At 42.5% G+C, this 24,533-nt stretch overlaps 1 long non-coding RNA gene across 5 annotated transcripts in view; it reads right to left on the bottom strand.

Annotated features, from left to right (window-relative positions):
* The window catches only part of LOC117253897 (uncharacterized), a 49,961-nt gene that overhangs the window by 22,605 nt on the left and 2,823 nt on the right, over positions 1 to 24,533 (bottom strand). For 2 of the 5 annotated variants that reach the window (XR_004501435.2, XR_004501437.2), the window contains exons 1-2: positions 21,802 to 23,468; positions 11,410 to 11,587 (exon numbers count right to left, since the gene is read on the bottom strand). This is a non-coding gene — a long non-coding RNA (uncharacterized LOC117253897). Of the gene's footprint in view, positions 1 to 11,409; positions 11,588 to 17,311; positions 21,767 to 21,801; positions 23,469 to 24,533 lie in introns of those variants that run through there. The other 3 variants (XR_013491699.1, XR_004501438.2, XR_004501436.2) reach the window with 3 other exon arrangements.

The following is a 24,533-nucleotide window of genomic DNA, read 5'->3' as shown; positions in this document are numbered from 1 at the left end:
TTCCTCCCCCCTCCACTCCCTCCCTCTCCGCCTCTACTTCATTTATCAAGGTTAAAGAACTCTTATAAAAAAAGGAAGAAGGGGTCGCCTGGATGTTATCTGACTTCATGAAAGAAATCCCCTCAGGCCACTCCACTAGAGGAGGATGCTCTTTGCCAGACCCAACTCTACACACACTCGCACACACACACAAAACACGCAGTGGCACCAAGCAGCGGCCTACTCATAGCCAGTCAGAAATAGAAAGTAGCGTGTCCAGTTTGGTACACAGCAACAGGACAATCAGAAATAGAAATGAAGAGGATGGAATGAATGGACAACGCAGGAGGAAATGAGAAAAATTAGTCACTGTGTATTACGCAACGAGGTCAAACAAGAGCATTACGACGCCGCATTCTTACAAGACAAAGAGTTTAATAAGAACATCTTTTGGGTTGCCAGGTGCACTGCATGCTCTTATCCAGTAAGTAAGTGGGTGAATGGTTCATTCAGCTACAGCTGCAGTACTGTGCCATCCTGGAGGAGGATGAACACCATCTTTCACAACCTCGCAACACAAATGTTATTTTTAGAGCTTAAACAATTAGTCGATCAATTGATTTGCAAAAATTTAGATAATCAATTAGCCTAATGATTTGTCTTTAAGTATAAATGCCAATAAGTTTCTTAAATTGGAATATTTATTTTATTTTATTAGTATAAAAAACTGACAACTCTCCACTTTAAATTACCACTGCTAGTACCTCTATCAAGCTTTCAATTTGGCACACCAGGTCTGAAGTTAACAATGATAACAGCAGTGGCGTGTCTTCACTTTTATGACTGCGTTAGCCCAAGCGGGGCACTGACTTATTCAAGGCTGGCATGAAGTATGGTCGGAAGCATACACACAGGTCGGAATAGCATTATTTGACCATTTCTGTCTCTAATAATAGCTACTTTTATAACTGACAATACAGGATCATACAGTTTCTCACATTTCTGTGCTTAAAATTGTAATTTCAGATAATCAGACCTACCAATCACAACACAACAGAGTGGCACCATACAAATACAAAGCTTCCATACCATATTCTTAAAGTCCTCAAAAATAATTTGTACTTCCAACACAATGCCTTATACGAAAGGAAACACTGCATATTAAAAAATACAGTGCCAGTATAAAACACAGATATAGAAACATAGATGCCTCATTGGCGACTGGAATGAACGTCAACGGCGCCATCATACTAGAGAGAGCAAGACTTGTCCGTTACCAAATTCAAGCAAACAGGAGAACTGCTGGTTTTCTCGATAAAGGACTGTAACATTTATATTTCTCAAATAAATGAGGCCAAGGTCCCACCTCTGACCAACCAGATAGCCAATCATAGTTTATAATAATTGGGTGGGACCTAGGGTGGACCTAGATTTCAGGGGTGGCCCACCCAAAGCAACTCCCTGGATACGACCCTGAATAAGGGCACAGTGGCACATGAGCAAAATTAACACTAGCAAATACTCCTCCTATTCACTTCCATTCAATGTGAGCAGAGGGGTGACTAAAACAGTCAGTTTTGGCAGCACAGCAACTTTGCATCGTTGCATCACGTGGAATTCAACTTTGGTGAACTTTGCCTGGCGAAGTCGCAGCCTCAACCAATATCAAAGAAGTCACAGTAACTTCTGTGTGGAGGAGACAGTGGGTGCACTCCACTTTGGTTCGCCCGTGCACCACTTATAGCAACAAGTGCTAGGAAAGCTGTTTAAATGGAGTGTAATCTGGGTCTGACCTTTTGCTACATGTCATCCCCTCTCTCTCCAACCTTTCCTGTCTATCTAAGCTATCCTATCATAAATGCAAAAATTGATCTAAAAAAAGGGATGTAATCTGTCAGCCAGCAGCCGCAACCACCTGTTTGTCAGCTGACAAAACAAAGTAAGCCTATGGGGCAAAAGTCATGGTTGTTTCCTACTTAACAAAAAATTGCCTGCATGGACAGTAATGTTCACAGTATCATTTTATTTAGGCCGGCATAACATCCATTAGTTCTCGGTCTTATCAATCTTCCTTGACTTGTTTGTGTTTGTATGAGCCATGTGGTCATGGTGACGTCTGCGCCGCCGACAAATAAAGCTAACACTCAGAATGACCTACTATTACAAACTGTGGATTGGCAGTGCACTTAAGAGGCGGAAAAAATCCAGAGGACACGCCCATACCTTTTAACCACATTTACATAACTAGTAGTCCATTCTGATAGATCTATCACTACTGATAGGTCATTCTGAGCAGGTAGCTCTATTTGTCAGAACACTGGTTCTGATCACTGGCCGAATCCAAATGTCCACCCTCTGGACTTGCGGACTGAGCCCTTGCGGACTTCAGCCACAGGTACTGTGACAAGTTCACCGTCATCACATAAAGTTTGCAAGGGCAGAGACTGCAAGCCGCTGATGGACAGCCCTTGAGACTGTTTTACTCGTTGTCATTGAAACTTTTGAGCAACAATTATAATCATTGTAATTGCTGTCATATTCTGTCCGCTCATCTCTCCCTGCAGAGAACAGATATAAACCCATGTATGGTGTAAACAACATAAACTTCTGTATAACATATATACTGCACTTTTAAATATAGAGAGGTTTGTAAATAAGGACTGTGCTATGACTAAATAGATTGGGTAGGCCTATTAGTTATATCAGAAGATCTTTTGTTGTTTTCCTGCAATTTTTCTAGCCTATATATTTGGCATTACAGTGTACAACCTATGGGGTAGGCTGCAATAATACAATGAATTTTAATTACCCTCTATAGTCTATATTTCTACATATTTCTGTATTGTGATGTTGTAGAATATCATTTCTGGCCTACACGATTCAAGTGTTGTTTAATAGGCTAAATTAAGTGTTTTACAAATACATACGTTTTGTTTTTTGTCGGCTATTGAAAAAAAAAAAGCTACCACTTCACGTCTGCATTGCAATGAATTGTGGGCATTTAAATCACTTAAGTCTGCTGAAGTCTGCACCCCAAGCAAACTCTCTGGAAGTCTGCCGAAAGTCCGCTTTCAGCCTGCTTTCAGCCCCTTGTGCAGTGGATGAATTGTAGATTTGGACAGCCCTAAGCACTCCCGGACTTCCCAGGAACGCGGCCTTTAAGTCTGCAAGTTCGGTCAAGTGCGGATATTGGGATTCAGCCTACTAAACGTCGAATAAACTCCGCCTACTCGGTGCACCGCAGGTGTGCGCCAGCGTTGTAATGGTGTGGACCCAGTGATTGCATGAAAATAGCCATGAAAAATACAACCTACCCCCATATGAGAGATGGTACCTTGTTGGAAGGCAAGTCAGGAGACAGGTATGCACCCTAAGAAAATGAAAAAATGTACCAATACGGCAAATTTTTGCTGTACTTATTAGCAAGCTAGCTTCCGGTGTCCATCACATCAGGTACTGCCATTCAGCACTGCGCATGCGGTGGTCACTCGGTTGCATTCGTTTATGTATGACCGCTCCCTACAGTGACAGGTTTACTGTACCAGTTTAAGTTCTTATAAAGTTTTGAAACAATTGGTTCTCTATTTCAGACAAAAATAGCCAAAAGCAGGCTCTCATTTCTAACTGGCGACCGTCAATTTTACGGTTTAAAATAACCAAACTGTCAACTGACGGACTTTATCCGCGCTAGCTAGCTAGCTAACTAAGCTAACGCTAGCGGTACAAATTGGTTGAAACGCATTTCCGGCTGACTTTAAAATGTTTCTAGCCGAGTCGTTTTGAAACAAGAACCCCTGTGTACACTATTTAAATAATTACTTACACTGTTGCTCCACTCCACCCTCCATATAACCAAGTATTACATCTCCAGGCCATTAAGACGGGTGGAGAAATCCAAAGCTTAAAGGGCCGGCTGTGCCTAGTTACGGTTGCTAGGCTATGATTGGACGATCTCTATTCGAGGGCGGGGCTTTATGTGCATGTGATTTCCTGTTTTGTGACATTTCATACAGCAAAGACTGAGAAAATGATAATAATCATTAGTTGCAGCCCTGGTTATGTTTATTCATTCATATAACTGATTTATTAAGCATTAGTTTATTATTTATAATATACATAAAGTCATCTCAGGTAAACTTATTAGAAAGTGGAACCAAAACAATTCACAAAACTACACAAAGAAGTACATCTCGAAAGTTAGTTTGCGCAAAGCCACCAGGCCTGTGCATTTTAAGCTCTATTATCCATCTGTGGAGGGAATACAGTTTCTGCATTTCCAGTCTTTAAGAGACTGTAGCAGCTATTGTCCCTGTTTGTAAAAGGACTGGAAATGGCTCTACGTGTGGAGTACATCCTGTCTTCCATTGTTACTGCTTTCACTCTCCCCTATAAAGGCCTGCCTGCACTCCAGGCTACAACAGCCAGGCAAATACACACAGCAGCACATTACAGAGCCATACCTTCCCCTCCCTTTGTGCTCAGTAATTGCCACAATGCATCTTCTCGTCCAGCTAATTAAGTGAGTCTTTCCCATTGTCTCCCAATACTATCACCTCTTCACACAGCCAGAGAGAGAGAGGGAGAGGGAGAAGAGGGAGAACTATTAAAGCAAGAGATGGGAAGAGCAAAGGGGTGGAAGAAATACAAAGGCAGGAGTCCAAATAGAGAGAGGATGAATGACAAAGGCATGTGTCTGTGTCCTAGTAAATGTTTACCTGTTGAAAAAGGTGCCTGTTGTCTGTGTTTGCCGGTGAGCTGTAAACAGCGCATTACTGCTGTCAGACGAAAATCTTCATTCTCAGTAAAATCATTTCAGAATTCAGGGGAAAGACTCTCAGCTTTTAGATTGACAGCAATGCATTTTAAAATTGATAACACGAGGCCAGAGCATTTTACCCACTGTTAGACGCTGTAAAATAACCAAAACTGGAGTGTCGCGGGTTATTTGGCTGACGACCATGACAGAGAGTTATAAGGTGAATGTGTTTTATTGTTACTTCACTGGAGTGTTTGACCTTCACTTTACAGAATGATGTATGAACAGAGTTTGACACAGGAAGGCTGTTTTCACAGTCATCTACAAGGGGAAAGTTTCTGTGCATTACACCTGCATGTACATTAAAGCAACTGGTTTGGAAGCCAAACATGGTGCAATATTAAACATACAGATGCATGGTGTGGAAACTGACTTGAGAACGGTCACATCTTGTGTCCAGTTGATAAAAAATAATGGCCAATATTTTCATTTTAATATTTTATTTTGTTTTATTTTCAATGAGGGAGAAGAGGTAGGCATAATTATAAAAATTTTAATGAGGTTATTGAACTTTTTTGTTAAAAAAACCAAATTATTATTCAAAGAATTTAAGAATATTATGTTAATACATGAGAGGTGGGATAAAAAATTGATACAGCATAGTACTTCAACATTTTGCGTGGCAATATTATATCGATACACAGATGCTAAGAATTAATTTTTTAAATTATATTAATCATTAATATTGCACATTTAAATGTATCTTTTGGTAGCCTATTAGAATAAAAATATCGATCACTCTGTCAATCAACTAGATACATTTTTCTGCAATTAAAATGTTAAAAATGAGGTAAATAATTTAAGGAATTTATCTTAAACAGATGTTGACAGAGTTTTCTTAGGGGACTTAATTTGTAGCTGAAGAAAGGTAATAGATTAAAATATATTGCAATATATATTATCAATTCTCAACATATTGTAAAATATTTACAAATAATATTGTATCATGACCTAAGTATTGTGATATCATTGTGTGTGTGTGTGTGTGTGTGTGTATGTATGTATGTATGTATGTATGTATGTATATAAATATATATATGTATACAAATATATACATATAAAGGTATATAATAGTCATAATGAACAACTATGGGTTGCCCAGTGGGTAGTGCAGGTGCTCCACATATAAGGGCACTGTCAGTCATGGGTTCAATTTCAGCCTGTGGCCCTCTGTTGCGTGTCATCTCCTCTTTCTTACCATATCATTCTTGGTCTGTCCTGTCTAATAAAGGCATAACAAGCCAAAAAAAAAACAACTATTACAATAAAATTAAACTATATATCGTGATATAAGTCCAAGTAAAACATATATATATAATGAAACACCAACAGGAAGTAATCCTGGAACAGGTTCAGGAGTGAGCCTGGCTGTTTGAACTAAAATTGCCCTTGCCGCCCACTTAAAAAAAAAACAGAGGAAATACTAATAATTTCACTTTGAAGCGTTTCTCTATCACATATCTTCATAAAGGTGTGGATTCATTTAAGAAGAGCACTCTTATGTGCAATATCCTGGATATTCCCAATACCACACCATGCATTATGCTGTCTGTTGCAATAGTTATATGAGCTTCAAACTGTCACGACTTCGCTGCATCTGTGCACAATGGTGGACGTACTTGATGGAATCCATGATGAACAAATAGAGAACAGGTGCTTTTGTTTCTCCGTCTTCTTTATATCCTCAGACCTTTTTGTGTGGCAAACAGAGGAGTTTGTACAACTGAACTATCGGAGGACACAGACCAACAGACTCATCTAAATTCCACTTCTCTTAAGAGTTGCTAGGAGGGCCCCCCTCCTCTAAAACACACACACACACACACACACACACACACACACACACACACACACACAGACCCACACTCGCTCCATGCTCAAGTCCACTCGCTGATCTCTCAGGCCAGACACTCTCTTCCCAACCCCCCCCCCCAAAAAAAACTCCTCCCAACCCTCAACCCCTCCTTGAACCTCTACCACCCCCACCTCCCCCTTCCCATCCTGAACGCCCTTTCCTTCCCACACTCAAGTTCCTGTCAAGGCCCTGATGGACAGACAGACAGACAAGTAGGGTGACATCATGGTGCAGAGAGAACGAGAGAGAGACAGAGGAAGGGGGCTGCCTGCCTGTCTGCCCCCAGCACCCACACAATACAGCAGGGCATCTGGCACTGGGGTGGTGGTGGTGTTGGGGGACTGGGTGGGGGTCTGTCAGGACAAAGCGTTTACATCCCCCTCCCTGGAATATGATTATAGTTTGTAAATGGCGACTGAGACGTAAATGTGTGAGGAGAAGAAAGGGGCTGGGATGCTGCGGCAGTGGGAGGGTGGGAGGGTGGTTGACACAGTTATGGGTGTATACAGTGAAGACACCAACAGATAAATTAGTCCAACTATATGAAGAGGACTTTGGGATATACATGAATGCCTTAATGGAAATGTCAAATGGAAAATCTGTTCCAGTATGCAGTGTGAGACATTTTATAAATGGCCACATCTTCGTGTAGATTTTTAATGCTGCTTTGTTGATTATTTTTCCTCCACAAACTGAAATTTAAACTGCTCAAACTAGCAGGTGTAGCAATGATCTGCATGTGTTTGGTCACTTGCAGCTTGTTAATTTGCAGGACCCAGGTCGAAACAATGGTGCCAACAGGATAGAAATCAGTGTCATAATACTCTGTCTCCGCAGCGGCCCCCACCTCTGTCTCTGTCTGAGAGGCTGTCTACTCGGCTGTGTGCATACAAGTGTGTGTCTGTCTGTGTGCATACATAAACTAAATGAGCTGTGCGTATGCATTGTGCGAGTCCGCAGGCCCAGTGTATATATTAGAAATGTGACTTGACCCTGGCAGGCTGAAGCAGGGTTTCTGCGTCGTACTGGGCGTGGGAAAAAGGGGAGACCTCTTTTCACAGCTGCTCCGGCCGTTGCATTGAACCAATGGAGGCCCCCACCACCCCCAACCTGCCTCCACCGCTAATGCCCCCCCTACCCTCCCTCCCTCGCTCCCCCCCCTTTCCCATTCACTCTGCAGCCTGCTGCCTTTCAGCGGACCCCCGTCCCTCCCTCCTGCGCTCTGTTCGTCACCCTGCTGCACCCCACCATCACAGCCACCACCAACCTCTAATACAGCCACCTCGCCATTCAGCCAGTGTGCATTGAGATGCCAGAGGCCTCTGAGCTTTAAGGGGGTACAGAGAAACAACACAGCAAAGTGACTAATGACGTGAGGCGACTAATGCCAATGCAAAATAGGTAACTAACAAAACAAATTTGCTTACGTATGCTTGTACTGACACACCACAACTTAACATAACCCCTAAGATCAGACCCTCTACTTCATTTCTCACACTTCCGGTTTCTCATGAGTTTGCTCTACTTTTTTTTTGTTCTTCAAAAAACTGTTTTTCTCACTCTCACATTTTCTTCTCTCTTTCCTTCTCCGAGCCCCTCTGCAGATACTTTAATTTATGTTAACATACGCCACCACTCTACACTCAGTGCCTACACCCCCCCTCAACACACACACACACACACACACACACACACTTACCACCTCCCTCCATCCAGTGTATTCATTTGAAGAGATTTATTTCCTATCAAGCTGCATAATGCAGAGGGTATAATTCAAATCAACTTTTAAGAACAGCCAAGCAGCGCAGTTTATGTATACAAATCTAAAAAGCCTCGTACAAAAAAAGAAAAAAAAATCCCAGCAAACAGCGGGGCATTAAAAGCAGATTGGCAACTTTAAGAAGCCATGGGTGGGCGGTGGGTGTTTGGTTTTGCCATTAAGGATAACCTATTACTGATAAACCTCACAATCAGTCTGCTTAAACGCGTAATGCAGGCTTCATTTGTTTCAGATACTCTTGATAATCTGACAGTATAACCATGCAAAGGCAGGCTCAGAGTGGAGTCATGAAACATGCACACCCACATGCAATTTTAGAGAAACTTTAAAAGGTCACATAATGTGCAGAATAACTCCAACAGATTCTCAGGAGCAGTCCTATCGTGCTGTCTAGCTACCCCGCTGATACGCCAGGCGTGTTGAGGAAATGTTGAGAAGCAGCGAGGGGGCAGCGACGGGGGGGTGGGGGGGGGAGGTTGTAGCCGAGAACCTGAAAGGACTCCATCTCCCTTGGCCAACATGCCATGACGGTGTGGAGCAGCAGCCTGAATTGGTTTCTCTGGGGTGGCGGAGCTGGAGAGGTGATGGCAAGATGAGCCCGAATGGGGATGGAAAGGGGTGGAAGGGGGGGAGGCTGTGGGGGAGGAGATACTGAGGTATGTGTGTTTGTGTGTTTGAGGGGGAGAATAAGAGAGGGAGGGAGAGGGATGGCAGACCGGATCTGAGGTACTGTAAATGAGCGGATTACTGCTGCCCTGTCTTCGAGTCTTTCCATATACATGAGAGTGCTCGAATGTGGAAGCATCACTGCTGTGTGTGAAATCACACATCCTCCGGCCCGCACTTCCTCTACTAACAATTGTAACAAATGCACATATAGTACATGGGTCCTGTAAGGGTAAAACGAGGCGTGAATGCGGACCCATGCGTGCTAGCTCTTAATTGCTGTTATGAATACAAAGAAGATGTGAGGAGTGTCATTTCTGGATTGATGTGTCTCTGCGTCAAATTTAGCCTGTAGCTATGCCTCCACTTCTAAAGCCCATGTCCAGCCGAAGCTTGTTTGCATCGATTTATCTAGTTTGTGGATATGATATTGACTAAGTAGACGGGCAGCCCTTATCGAGTTGAAGCAAAGTGAAGGAGGTTTAAGAGGTGGTCGAACGTTATGGAGGAGGATAGCCACAGGCTGTGCAATCTCCTCTGATCTTCCCTTGTCTGATTCTCAAACGCAACTCTTTCTCTGGGGGGGCATGCTGATATAGAAATAGGCCAATGTCACAGAACACTCATCTAACCCTGGAGGGAAATAAAGGAGAAAAAAAATCACTTCTTCTGTTTCTCCCCGATGACGGACCTCAATCTCTGCGGATGGGGCTTCGTCTCCCTCTCCTCCCCTCTCCAACGCTCCCTCCATCACTCCGTCTACTTTGTTCTCTGCAGGAGGTTGAACATGCACGAGCTGAGCGGCATTCTCGGCCTTGATGGCCCGCCGCAGCAGCTGTTAGGATAGCGAAGGTAATCTTTAGTCGTGTCACTCAACACTGAGAGGGGAAGCTGAGAGGGAAGTGAGTGAGTCACCTAGTTCTAGTTTCAGCCGTCCATCATCTTCTGCATTATGCACTGTTATAAAAATCTACAGCTTGGAAGGTTTTGACAACTAGTTAGCAGAGTAGCCATGGGCGGGTTATGAGACAAAGGGCCCCTGGGCACAGATATGCAAAATGGCCCACCACCTCTCCTACACAAGAGTAAGACACACAGACTTAATGGTGGTTTGCCTCTTTTTTGTTGCTGTTTTGTGTCTCTTTTTGTGCATCGTTTTGTGGTTTTGTGTCTCCTTGTAGTTGTTTTGTGTCTCTAAGAGGTAATTTTGTGTCTCTTTGTGGCTCCCTTTCATCTCTTTTTGGTCATGTTGAATCTCTTCCTGGGCTGTACGTGTAAATTTGAGAGACATTTTTACAGGTGAAGGCCACGGTGGCATCTGACACTTTTGGCCCCTGGGCCTGTGCGCTGTAGGCCCTTTTAGTAATCCATCCACAAGAGTAACTATGACAACAGGGGCCAAAATTTCTGTGGCTACTAGTTTGTAATGACATATATACTGTGATAAGTTGGTTAAAATGCGATACTGCGAACAGCCAAAGATCTGCTGCAGTCCAACAGTAAAAAAGCACTTTTCCTTTACAATGATCAGGCAGGAAATTTGATGGAAGAAGTAAAGTTGAAGCAACAAACTTCAACGTGTTGGGATTAAAAAGTAACTTGTTTTTTGTTTTGTTTTAGACTGTGTTACATACGTCTTGGAGAACTGCAGAAAAATTCACAGAGGTATTATGATGCATCCAGAAACTTTTTCCCAAACTCAAAATACAGAATGAAAAACCCAGAAAAAGTTTCCATGTAAGTGTGGGTGAGGGCCTGGACAGAGAGCAGAGGACAGAAAAGTAAGTACTTGGGGAGGAGTTCAGAGGGAGGGGAATTAGACGAGTGAGGGACTTAGCCACCCTGGCAGTCTTTCCACATGAGCACACCTTATGCACACACCAGGCCGACCCCCCCACCACCTCAACCCATGTATCCTTAAAGGGATAAAAAAGCATGGACAAAGGAATTAAAATATAGATTACACAAGTGGCCACCCTGTGTCTTATCTGCCAAAACCGAAGAATCTAACAAATTGGATCAGATGTTATAAAGCAGGGGGCAAGAGGCCGGCGAGTGTGAGGGTGAGGAGAGCAAGCGAGAAGATGCACATGTAAAGAATGAGATGTTTTGTGAAGATGAAACCAGGACTTCTTTTTTTACCGCACACTTGTAAAAATAACGCTGTGCAACTTTTCAGGCCTCAACACAAACTGCTTCACCAGTTTCAGTGATTGTTTAAAAGAACAATAGTGTGTGAATAGTTCAAGTTCAAGTGTGTCTGTAGTGTGAGGGTGTGACAGCACACAGAGGAGGATTATTGTGAAGTCTCACCTGTAAGTCTGAAGTGATGGAGCCCCAGAGTGACCCACTCTGTGACCTCTGACCTTCAAAGCGGGAGGTGATGCGTGTCTCCTCTGACTTGCTGTCCTGCAAGTTCAGACGCAGGCCTGCAGATGGGGAGTGTGTGTGTTTCTGTGTGACTGCGCTTCTGTCTGCACTCCACAGATTCCTGGAAAAACATAAAGCATGGCTGATTCACCTTTAATTTCTCTTACACAGTGCTCTTGAGCGCAAATTAATGTCAATAAACATTTTGGCCACACTTGAAATCCTCTAAGGAAACCATTAAGGTACATTGGATGAATTTAAAAATCAACTTGTGTGCTTAAATTGTAGTATTACTAATAATATAATACTATCGGACATTCTGCAAACAAGATTTTGGATATTTTCACTTCAAAAAAATAAACTGAACACGTCAAAATTAAGTTTGCTATTTTGTTTTTCAAATAAAAAGACAAAAATAAATACTATGATGGCCATTTGCTTACATTATCTGGGTTTCTAATGATTAAAAAAAAGTATTTAGCTTGTAAAAACTACACGACAAAATTTAGAAATTAACCTGGAAATGAAAAACAGGAAATGCCAAACACATAAATCTGCTGTAATTATTAATAACCATGATTTTGCACATTTAAAGTAGTCAAAGAAAATAATTTAATATATCCTACCACAAAGAAAATAGTGCAAATTGTAAAGCTGTAAAATAAAAAATATAGCAGTGTCATATTGTGCGACTTATATGTGGAAAGTTTATTTGTTTCTGATTTCAACTGTCAGTGGTAAATGCATGACAATACCAGTCTCTGCAACACACACACACACATACACACACACATACATACACACACTCACAAACACACTTCACAAGCGATTACACAAAATACTCAAAGATTACATCCGCTGAAACCTGATGTCCTTTGCGGGTTTAAAGCCTGCACGTCAGCCTTTCAATTTTTTTTTCTCTTTCCCTTGCATGGGTCAGAGGCTGTTGCTAGGCTACCAAACCCAGAATTCATAAGTTCAGAGAAAAGGTTTATATAGGCCATTGCAATTCAAGGTAAAATGATAATAGAAAATTGATAACGCTGGAATATGGACTTTAGTGATATGGAATCAAATAGACCATGAGCCATAAATAGTCTCAGATCTGAATCAAAGTGTAATAATGGCGATAATAATCATAATAATAATAACAATAATCATGATAACAGTCAAGTGTGTGGAGCTTAAATAAAAATAAAAAAGGCAAAAATTTAAAGTGAAAATCTACCACTCCTAAAAACATCATAAAATGAAGGAAATAATGGGAAAATCACAAAACACAAGTCACACACCGCGATCAAAACTGTGTAGCCTGACTCCACATTATAAAAAAACAATTTCTGTAACCGACATTATGCTCTCATGTTTATTGTGCTCTGCAGAGACGAAAAATTAAGCACTGAGGGCACAGAAACAACATTCAGTGGCACACACACGTAAACAAATGCAGAGAAGCACATGTGCAAAATGTACAAAAACATGTGCGCACACACACACACACTTATACACACACAGCAATGCAATCTGCTGGCCAAGTGTGACACACGCGAGATAACATCTATAGGATGGTAGCTTGGAAATGCAGCAGGGCTGTAGACCTAAAACAATGGCTCTGCTGTGTGTAGGACAGTGTACAGGATGGCTGCTTTGTTCCAACATCTTTGTCAACAAACACTCGAAGCCTATGAGACAACCACAACGTGCAAAATATTCAACGTTATCAATACAGTGCAGAGGAGGAATGGTGGAGGAAGAGAGAGGGATGGGAGGGACATACTGACATATCTACGCTCCAGTAGGAAAGGCTACAGACATGACAGGTTGGTTAGAAATGCACGGCGTGCGTGCATAAACACATCTCCTCTCCTACTCTCTTATCTTCTCGCTCATTCCTTCCACATCATTTCCAACCTCTATCGTCTTTTTTTTTTTTTGGTTCATAAGTGTGTTAATTCCTCTCAGAATAAATCCGAGCAGGTGAAACAATAAAAATTCAGATAGATGCACTAATGCAGAAATCACAATCCAAGACAATAGGAAGTGCATCGCAGCCTTATGGCAGGTGTTGGCAGACTAGACGTAGACTAGACTGGGCTCCATCTGGTGCTGAGGGCCTCCTCCTGATGGTGGAGAGGGCCCAGACAGACACATATTAATGTGGGAAAAACCAACGTCTAGCCTGCCTCTCAGACTGCATTTCAATCTCAAAGGGCTCTCCCCATATCCTCCATTTATTACCCCTCAGCAATGCATTAATTTCTACTGGGCGAAGGGCTGGGAGGGTGGTGCTGTTGGCGTGGCGGTTGGTGTAAGTCGCAGCACAAAAACGCCATTGTCAAATCAAATGGAGCCATGCTGTATTATTAATGCTTTAGCTTAATGTCGCAATTATCCCTTAAAAGGATAGAGGGGACATGCATTTGCAAAATACTGAGCAGATTCTGCACACAGATAAAATCACTGTACCAAAATGACTGCCACTACAAAGCTTATGTGTATATTCAAGATGAAAGAATACAAGTTTTAATTCTGTGTATGTAAAAAAAAATGTCTCCATGGGACACTACAGTACAATTTACAGGCTCCTGCTACATTGAAATAGAGACATGGGCACCCTGACTCTCCTGCAGTGTTTCCTTGATGAAAACATTCATTTGCTCCACGCTCTATTAAACTACCAAAAGTATAACAGCACAGCTCACACTGATAGCCCGAAATGATCATTAACATCATAATTACAAGAGCAAACTACTGAGGTTTACAGCCCATCGCCACACATCACACACAGCACTGGCATACACTCACAGTATGTACACACACATACAGCAGAATAGCAGCATGCTGCCACAAAAGCGAGAGAAAGCATTTCCCTGCTAGCTCCTTCTCCACCTGCCCCTGCTCTGTGACGCAGTAAGCCGGGGCCTACTAACAGTAGCACCATTACTCTCTGTGCTGCTACACACTCTCCACCGTGCACAGCAGAGCCACCACACAGAACAGCTACACAGCTTTAGCGGCTAACACGGAATTGGCTTGTTTAAAATTCAACAGGCTCCACTTCAGAGTGCAACCTATCACTCAGGCAGCGCTGGAACCAGACAGGAGCTCCTCTCTGACTCGGATGGAGAAAGAGGAAGATGATGTGCAGCCCAAACAGCATTATAAAACAGGCCTGGTGGAAATCAGTGCGGTCTCTGGACGACCTGGATGACCCTGCCCTATTCTAATGCTGTCTCCGAAATATCTCCACTCAACCTGCTACCACACTTATAGGTGATGAGTTGACACTGCCAAGTCTTTGATTAGAGGATATACACGTCAGCAACTAATGTGTAACACACAGCATGCTGCTTTTAAACTACACCTATGACAACCTGCTTATCAGCAAATATAGCTAAACTAGGGGTGCGTTTGTTTGCTACAAAGGTGTGCATGATGTCTCCCCCGACGCCCCACTGTCCTCTCCCTCAGCAGCAGTGTGAGACATCATTTTGTTCTGTCCTCCTTGTGCATGAAGCCTGAAGCTGCTGTTAATAAGCGCATCAATCAGGCTAAATCCAGGGATACCAGATGATCCCTCTGACAAACACCTACCGAATCACAATATTGTCTTCCTCTCCACCTCATAACCTGTGACACATTACTTTGACGACCTGCTACACATCCCCCTGATCTTTTTTTTGCTGTACTGATCCACTGTACAGCACCACACACACTAAGCCCTGAGAATGCACCTGATGGGGGGATTATTTGTATCCAGCAGTGGCACAGTATGGTGCAAAATGCATCAAGCCAGCCTGTCATGGCACAGCCAAGCTCCCACCATCAACTTTTTTTTTAAAGCAGCATGCATCTGCAGGAGCACAACACAAACAAAGTGCATTAGCTCTGATTGTTAAAGCTCTTTTCCATATTACTACTCAGATAGGCCAGCAGCATGAGAGCATGAGGATATGGGGGCTACTGGTGGAACACGTGACTCCCCGGAGTCGTCCAATCAGATGCTTCGCCAGCTACAAACCGTGTTCACCTCGCCTCCTGGTTATCAGCATCCAAATAACTGCTCAGTCAACAGAAAAGCATCTAAACACGCTACTTATGAGCTGCTGTGTGTTTAAAAGGAAGGCATGTTCCGTTAGGAGCAGAAGCACCACTGCCGAGTCGCCCTCCTCCTCCTCACCATCATCATCATCACTCTATGAATGGAGCCTGTCTCCGGTTGCTAACTACTGTCACTCCACGCATTCCCCCGTGAAAGAAATCTAACGCTATGAATCCGTGTTTGTTAAGGGGCGGCGTGCTCCTCTGCACCGGCACACGTCCAGGGAAGCAGGAGGCGTTTCTCGGTGCGATGCACGGACGCCGCCGCGGGCTCCCAGTCCTCCGTGCAGGCTGCATCCATCCATCGGCTCCGGCAGCACCCCCGCCTCCACCATCGGTCCCGGTTCCCGGCTCCCTCCGCCGTGACGACTGCAGAATTAGTTTATACATTCGGTTCTCTAGCTTTATGATATTACATAAACTCATACAGCTAGATAACCAAAGAGAAAAACTAACCCACGTCTCTTAAAGGGGCCGCCGCCGCCGCCGGAGCTGCTTGTGTTGTGGTCACATGGAGCCATTGCATTCCGCCTGCATGCGTACGCCTCTCTCTCTTCTTCTGACTCTGCCTGTCTCTCTATCTCGAATACACACACATAACTGTGCGCATGCACAGAGCAGGTTATAGGTAACATCCTGTTGTATTATCGCTTTTACGCATAATGCGTAATTTTACAAAAACCGTGTCCTCAGAGTGTCTTTGGAGCAGCTCAGAGCTGATGGGCAGTGAACCTCCATCACCATATCAGCATTAGGCTACAAAGTGTATCATTCTCAACACAAGTAGCCTCTGCATGTAATTTAACCCCACATGATTCATCATTTCTATACTTTAAAGCAGTGGGGACTTCCTGCACCACAAGCCTGACGAGCATCTGCAGGGTGAAGTCATCCAGCTGCAGGAGGAGGATGACACATTCACCTGTCATCCATCAACAAGCGGAACAGGAAGGCTCCACGCCACTAATAACCTTAATAACAGCACACATTCACCCACTAACTTCACCCTATCATGTCCAGCTTGAGCTCCTGGTGATAACACAACTCATATTCTCATATAAGAGACACTGTTCCTCCCTACATGATCACACCACAGGCCCTCACAAACAACCATCTTATTGTTGTTTTTAAATGCCAGCTCACATCGACCCATCTCAGACCATAGACCATAGTTTCCGAGTTGAGTGAATTAATCCATGAATTGTTTGAAAGTATGACAAACTACCAAAAGAGGCCATGTGGCGCACAGTAGAGGGGGGCTTCAGGCTGAATGTCAACAGCATGATCCGGTGGAACAAGTCCAGCCTCACTGGATGTCACTGTTGGATTAGTTGGTGACATGCTGACAAGTTGAAGCGGGACAAACTAGCCTTTATAATCCTCTGTAAACACCCAAACATGGTTAGTATGCTCCATAAATATACAGATGTAATGCTGAGAGTTTAAATCAAAATTTTACTGCTGGAAAAAATGAAGATCCCAGATAAGCATCAGGACAAACACCTGGATAAAATACAGTAATCTGGCATCTGTATGAACATGATGGCACAAGTCATTCTGTTATGATGCTAGCGTGCAACTCACATGATGTTGTAGGCAAGATAAAGCAAATTAAAGCAGGTTATTTCAACTGTTCTTCCATTAATAATTATTCTTCAAATGTGCAGAAGCTGTATTTTTATTAATTAGTATCTCCTTGGTGATAGAAGTCATTTGAATGAGGTTAGACATACAGCATACTCACATGTTCAGCCTATTTGGAACGGCGGTTTCCATAATCGGACAGTGGCGCCTGCTTCGTTATCAAATAATACAAAATTATTAAAATCCAGCAGGCTTTAATGCGGCAGAGATATTCTTCTAGTCCCAATCCGGGATGAAAGCCTCTCTCCCCGGCTCCTAATGCTCCCTGTCTCCGACCATGTGGAGATGCCGGCACATATGCGAAAACAAAGCCCATTTTACGCACAGCACCACCCTCCTGTGTGTGTGTGTGTGTGTGTGTGTGTGCGTGTGTGTGTATGCACGCGAATCCATGGAGAAATAATCGAGGAATATAACGTCCATTCCGGGCTGTCAAAAACACTGCAGCAGGGCCCGGGGAAGAGAAAATGAGAGTGAGGAAGGAGAAAGCGCCTCGGCTATCAGAGTGTCAGATGTGAGGGGGCGCAGGAGGCGGAGGGCCGCCCGGGGGGCCTCGGGGTCAGACTGCCAGGGGAGACGCGCGGTGTCCACAGAATTAGGCATGCTCATTGGCACACGCACACACACACACACACACACACACACACACACACACACACACACACACATACGCACACACATGGGTGAGCACCAGAGATGAGGGGTGGACGTAGCGGACAGGCAGAGACAACACAAGGTAGAGACAGGAAGAGAGACAAGTTGACATCACGAGACAGGCTTTTAAATAAATGCTGCCAAACTTATCCAACACATAAACAGGCACCGCGTGCGTAAATGGTTCCTGGATCTCAATATGGGGTCCAAGGACCCTTCTAAAAGCCACCAATGGGGTCTCCAGAGCTTCTCAAACAAAGTGAGGAGTAATTTAACATTTCTATGATGCACTAAACACCCATCATGCACCGCTTTTAAACTCAGCGCAGAAACTGTACAGCACAACAGCTACAGTATTCAAATCAATAATAACCATAATAGCTTTGTCCTGAATAAAGGTACAGGGTGCAACATGTGCAACAACAGCACAGTCACCTGACTGGATGACAGGCCCTGGGCAATACATCACACAACTGGCCCTGCTTAAAGATTGGTTGACAATAAAGCATCCGTCTTTCAGCCACACCCTGTCTGTGTAAATAAGGACAGAAAGTTTGTTCCTATGAAGGAAAACTGAGCGAGCAGGGAGTCACGTGGAGTCAGCAAGGTGCAGGTTACAGGACAGAACAACCTGCAGGTTACTGGACCAGACACTTTAATAGAAAAGCGTCAGAGTTAGCAGCATAAATTGCACTTTTTATTAAAAATCTAAATCATCTGAATTTTATTTAACACAGAAAACGATCAGTATTATTCTATTATTTTGTATTTTTTGTATTTTGGCTAAAACGACTCTCAAAAACGCGCCACATTTATGTTTTAATTCGAAATTTCAGCACGTTTAATGGACAAAATGCAGATTAAAGCATCACTGTGCGCTTTAAATCATTGGACTACACCACAGCCACTGCTGCTGTATTAATAGGAGCCTATTATGTTGGCGTATCAACCTTCAGCTGCACATGTCAGAGCTCCACAGCACACAATGTACGATGAATTCAAAAATATGAATTTTATTTAAAATCATAGATGACACAAAGTTCAATTCAAATGCGAAATAAGGAAACGCATATATTTTCACGGTTACAGTGTGTGTGTGGGTGTGTGTGTGTCCTGTGTCTAATTTGAATTTTAATCAGCCAGTTTTCTGCACACCAGCGAATAAAGTTGTTTCTTTGCGAAGGAATACTTATATGAAATTATCACAGCCTTTCTCCAGCTATGGGATGTGGGCTCTCACAATAGCAGATATACAGGAAATATTTTTATACCTTTCAAAATAAGAACCCTGCTTTCATTAATTCCATATTTGCTAAGGTGCGCTGCCGTCGCCATTGTTTGAGAGACTAAAAATACAGGATAGAAATTACAGTTCATTTTATTTTCATATCATCTCAACTTTGATTTAATGCCATAACTACTGTAAATAAAAAGTGACATTAAGTGTTGTGTATTTTCTACAAAAACTGGTAGAAATAATATTTATATAGAAATAAATAGAATTTATTTTAAAATGTTTTGTTTAAGTGGAGAATTAAAAAAGAAGTTTAACTGTAAGGTCAAAAGTCAAAGTGTGTGTGTGTGTGTGTGTGTGTGTGTGTGTGTGTGTGTGTGTGTGTGTGTGAGAGAGAGAGAGAGAGAGAGAGTGTGTGTGTGTGTGTGTGTGTGTCAGATTTTTTGGCTCTGCCTCTGCCCCTGCTGAAAACATAATCGTACTGTAGCCTACATTAATGCTGATTGACTCTCAGCTCTGCCTCTCATCAGCCTCACGTGAATCCATCTGGACACGCCCCCCTGACTGCGTCACGTCCTGTGAGACACACAGTACAGTAAGGTGTGTGCTGTGACAAGGGGCATCTCAAACTGACTCCTTTTCTATTCTATTCTAGTGTATTGTAGTCTGTGCATGTCACGTGCACTGTATTATCCTTTGCTTATTTGTCTTAGACATCTTAAACAATAATAATCAGACATCAGTCATGTAATAATGATCTCACCTGTCATATTGTTTTGTTTATTTTGTTTGTTAAACACGCCGGATTCAAACCGGAAAAGAAATAAATCTTTATGTCTCATTTTGTCTTTTATTCTGTCATAACTCACCTTAAAAACAAAATCAAAATATGCTTGTAAATAAAGTTTCAGTTTCATGTATTAAACCCGCCGTATTAAACATATCCTGACAGTACAGACTCGAGTTCAGCACCTCCAGTGAAAAGTACAGTCTCTGTCCTTGGTGCTGAAACGAATGAAATTAATTCACGGCGCTGTTTTGAAGTCAGGGGTTAAAAGAAAAATATTTAAATAATTTGGATTTTTTCAGGCACAGCTAAACCTACAAATAAAATCTAAAATAAATTAAGAAATTAAACCTGGGCAGCCGTTTAAAACGTGAGAAAATAATTTTAATATTCTGATCGAGGAGTCATTTAACAGTGTGACACAGCAGCTCACATACAGTGACAGTTTTCCATTTTAACTATTTTTTTAAATAAAATAATGAAATAAATCGCACTGAGAATGATGATCTAAATGTACATACAGATTTCTAGAAATAACAATTTTAATTTTGTTTTCTACTTGCTATAAGTGGCGTATATGCCAGAATAAAACGCACGATTAACTCTAACGTTATACCTAAATATTATATTTATATAAGCCGAATTTTACATGTGATAATATCAGTTATTAAGTCGATATTTGAGGCGAAACTCTGAGTGCTCAAGTTAATTCAGGTTAAATCTAATAAATCAACCTTACAAAAATTAATACAGCGCCACTTTTGTAAGTTTGATTTTATGTAGCATGAGAAAATATGTGTTTTAATTTGATGTGTATATAGGTGGGTGATAATGTGGCAGCTCAGTTTACAGTAGGCCTACACCTGTTGCACTGTGGTATATGGGAAAGAAAGAAAGAAAGAAAGAAAGAAAGAAAGAAAGAAAGAAAGAAAGAAAGACTATCATTTAAAAACTACCTTTTAATCCTTTTAAAAATGTATAAATCCGGTAGTTTTATTTTGCCTATAAATTAAATTCAAACTATAAAAATGGCGACACACTCACACAACTGTATTTGAATAAAAAATATCAGATATTTAATTTGATTTAGCCCAACTATTCATTTTGGTTTAAGAGAGAAGAGATCTATCCATGGAAATATATATCCAGAAAAAAATAATCCATGTCAGTGTCTTCTCTCTCTCTTTAAAGAAAGTTTGGCAAATAAACTTCAACATTTACACTAAAAAAAACTAGCCTAAATAAAAGTGACTTTTTTGTGTTTCCCAGAATTTGATGTCTCTCTATTGTGGATAAACTGCAAAGGCCTGATTAATTAATTTCACACTGTAGCTCCGGAGAAGATTTTCCCACAAATAAGTGACCAGAAACAGAAAGAAAGAAAAGAAAGAAAAGAGAAAGAAGAAGAAAAAAAAACTCGCCCAAGGAAAGAAAGAAAAAAAGTCAACATCAAGTTCAACAACGTGCTGGTGCTCATTAGCATCACAATGCTGTCTGGGAGCACACAAGTCTTCTTAACAAGAGGCTCTGGCGTCAAGTCCCTCCACCTCCCAGCCGAGGGGACATTTTCCCAGGCTCTGCTAACAATCACACAACTGTTTGCTTTATAAACGCACAGCTCTGGGGCCACTCAGCCCGCCTCATCACCGCTCAATGGATGCTCCCGCCGCTAATATGGGATGGAGCAGCCTGCTGCCACTCAGCACTTTGGGGCTCAGGCCTATATCAGTTCACTATCAGTTTAAATTTAACCATAATGTCAGTCTTACTGGAGTGTTGTGCTGTTATTTAACATTATTTTTGTGCCTATTTCCTGCAACTTTATATTGTTATATCATGATTATATTATTATTATAGCATCCACATTCTCACAGCCTGTAAATCCACAAATAAAACATTCATAAATCATACTTACACGCCATAAACTTTGAATAAATCCCGCAACTCCGGTTCGAGTCCATTCAGCATTTTAAATACAAGTTTCTCTCAAAGTGGAGCCAAACTATCACAGCCAGGAGTCCAGGGAGAAACCCAAACGCCGCACGCCTTCACTGCCTGAGAATCATCATCACCACGAGCTGATCCAGACTACAGGATTTAGTTTTACGCACTGACATGACTTTTGCATCACCAGTGGCCGAAAACAAGCCGAGGCCGAGGTGACACCGCTGCCAGCAGCATCCCGCTCCCGCATCCCAACATCTCCTCAGCAGCCGCGGATGACAGTGTGTGCGTGGAGCTGCTGCGTCGCTGGTCCCCTCCTCTCCTCTCTCTCTCCACCTCTCTCTCCCTCACACACACACACATGCACACACACACACACACACACACACACACACACCGGCTGCTATAGGGATGACGTGCACAGAAACCCAAACACATTTCGCACCGCTTATGCGTTGACCATTGTGAACTGGTGTCCATTGTTCTGTTTGAATGACGCGTCTCCCTCTTTAGTTGCACCCGACATTGGTTCTGGCAGCATTTGATAGACGTGGTGAGCGACGTGGCTGCAGCTTCTGTGGCTGCGCTTCGGTGCAGGGAGGAAGCGGTGGAGGTGGTGGTGGAGGAAGGAAGGAAGGAAGGCACCGCTGAGGACCTTTAGGAGGCAACAGATCCCCAATTTTGGGGGGAATTTGTCGGGTGGAGGGAAGGATGCATCAAAAAGCTTTAGCGCGACGCCACGTGATGTTACAGCACACCACTGGCAGAGGGTGTTATCACCAATGTGCCACAGAAGATACCAACACTCTCCATCCCCTGCACACTCCATCATATCCATCCTCCCCCTGTCTCCTCACAGTCAGCTGCACACTGAGCACACTCAGGTCCTGATGGCACCGGGCACAGAGTCAGCATTGGGGCAGGAGTGAGACCTCGACTCAACAGTGATCTCCAAACCTGCACCATGCCTGACTGAAGCACCTGAGTCAACAGCTTGCAGGACGACACAGCCACAGCGAGCCATTAACCAGCAGCAGCGATTTAAATGTTGTAGTGTCCTCACGTTTCTAATCAGGCTGCAGGAAAAAATGCGTAAAACAGAACCGATCTGTGAGGGATGGGGACGAATGAGCGCAGCACGTAGCAGCCGAGTGTGTGAAGCTGTTGCCGCAGCCTCAGCAGCGCCAGGAGGAGCAGATGCTTCCCCGGAGCTCCTGCGGGTCACGTTTCTTTACGTGCTGCGACGTCTCCCTTTCTCTCTGTGCGTAACGGAGCGCACGGTGGACATTCATGTGCCAGATGTCAATCACAGACAGAGTGAAAACTACTGAATTAAGCCAGTAAAAAAAAAGAACTACAGACTGTGCATACACACAGAGGAGAGTCAACGCTGCGTGCAACGAAACCAGCCCTGGAAATGAGCGTGATTGTTTACGCGCTGACGTCAGGCGCAGGGATAGGTTAATCCAAATATGTTATCCAATGCGCCAGGCTCGCTCGTGGGGCTCAACAGGACTGAAGTCTACTTGACTACCGCTGTACTTACAGGCACATCTTTATTTTGTTGCATTTTAGATGGATTTTAAAAGAAAATTTTTAAAAGGCACTTTGAATGAAAAATAAATAAATACAATAAATAAAAAATCAGTGTGTGTATCATATATATGTGTGTCCAGATGCATATTTAGCAGAAGTCAGAATTTGGTGAAAATTAGACCATGATAAAAATCTATCTAAGAAACTATATTCTTCATTACTTGGAAGCCCAAAAGCTTTTTGGTGCAAATGATGATTTAAAAAAATAATGAATTTAAAAAAGGAGAAGAAGAAGAAGAAGAAGAAGAAGAAGAAGAAGAAGAAGCCAAATAGACCATCCACTATTTAATATTCTACACTTTTTCTTTATTCTACTTTTGAAAATTATTATTTTACACTTTAAAGCAGACTAATAAAATGTATTATTATTAATATTATTATTATTATTATTACTATTACTACAGCAATTTAGGCCTATGTAATCTCCAGTATAAGTAAAATCCAGTCTGACACATGGAATTAAATTAAGATTCTAGTTTCCTTTCTATTAAATCTAAGACGATATTGAAATTAAAGCTTGACTTTACGCACATTTGAATTAAGTTATATTTCATATCTACAGACCCAGGCCTACATGTATCTTTTACTTTATTTTCCTCTATAGAATAAGCCACAATAGTGTGCAAGGAGCTGAGATTTAAATGACAAACCAACTGTTATTTGAGCTCTAAAAATAGCCTTTTAAAATAGAGTCTTATTATACGTCCATAATCATATATGGTCTAATAGGGACTGCGCATTCAAACAAACTAAAAAAATCTGCACAAACAACATCATGGAGAGCAACAGCAAAATATCCAGTGTCCTCTACAAACTCCACATCGCACAACACTATATTACTAATCAAACATCTCAGTGCACACCAGGAATATTGGCGCGGAACAGTGACACCTATTGGCCGAGAGGCAGCACTGCAGCTCGGGCCTGTCTCAGGTCTGACTGGCCTAAATCCTCAGCACGTTGAAAACTCCACTACATTACGGCATAAAACCCCTTAAAACAATATGGCAACATTGTTTTAGAAACACAGCGACTAAATGTGTGCAGCCGAATATTTTAGAGGTGTAAACAGCGCAGATGAAGTGATCGTGTGTGTGAAGCAGGAGG

The sequence above is a fragment of the Epinephelus lanceolatus genome, chromosome 6, assembly GCF_041903045.1.
Source record: "Epinephelus lanceolatus isolate andai-2023 chromosome 6, ASM4190304v1, whole genome shotgun sequence".
Classification (NCBI taxonomy): Eukaryota; Metazoa; Chordata; class Actinopteri; order Perciformes; family Serranidae; genus Epinephelus; species Epinephelus lanceolatus.
This window is presented reverse-complemented; position numbering and strand designations above follow the sequence as displayed.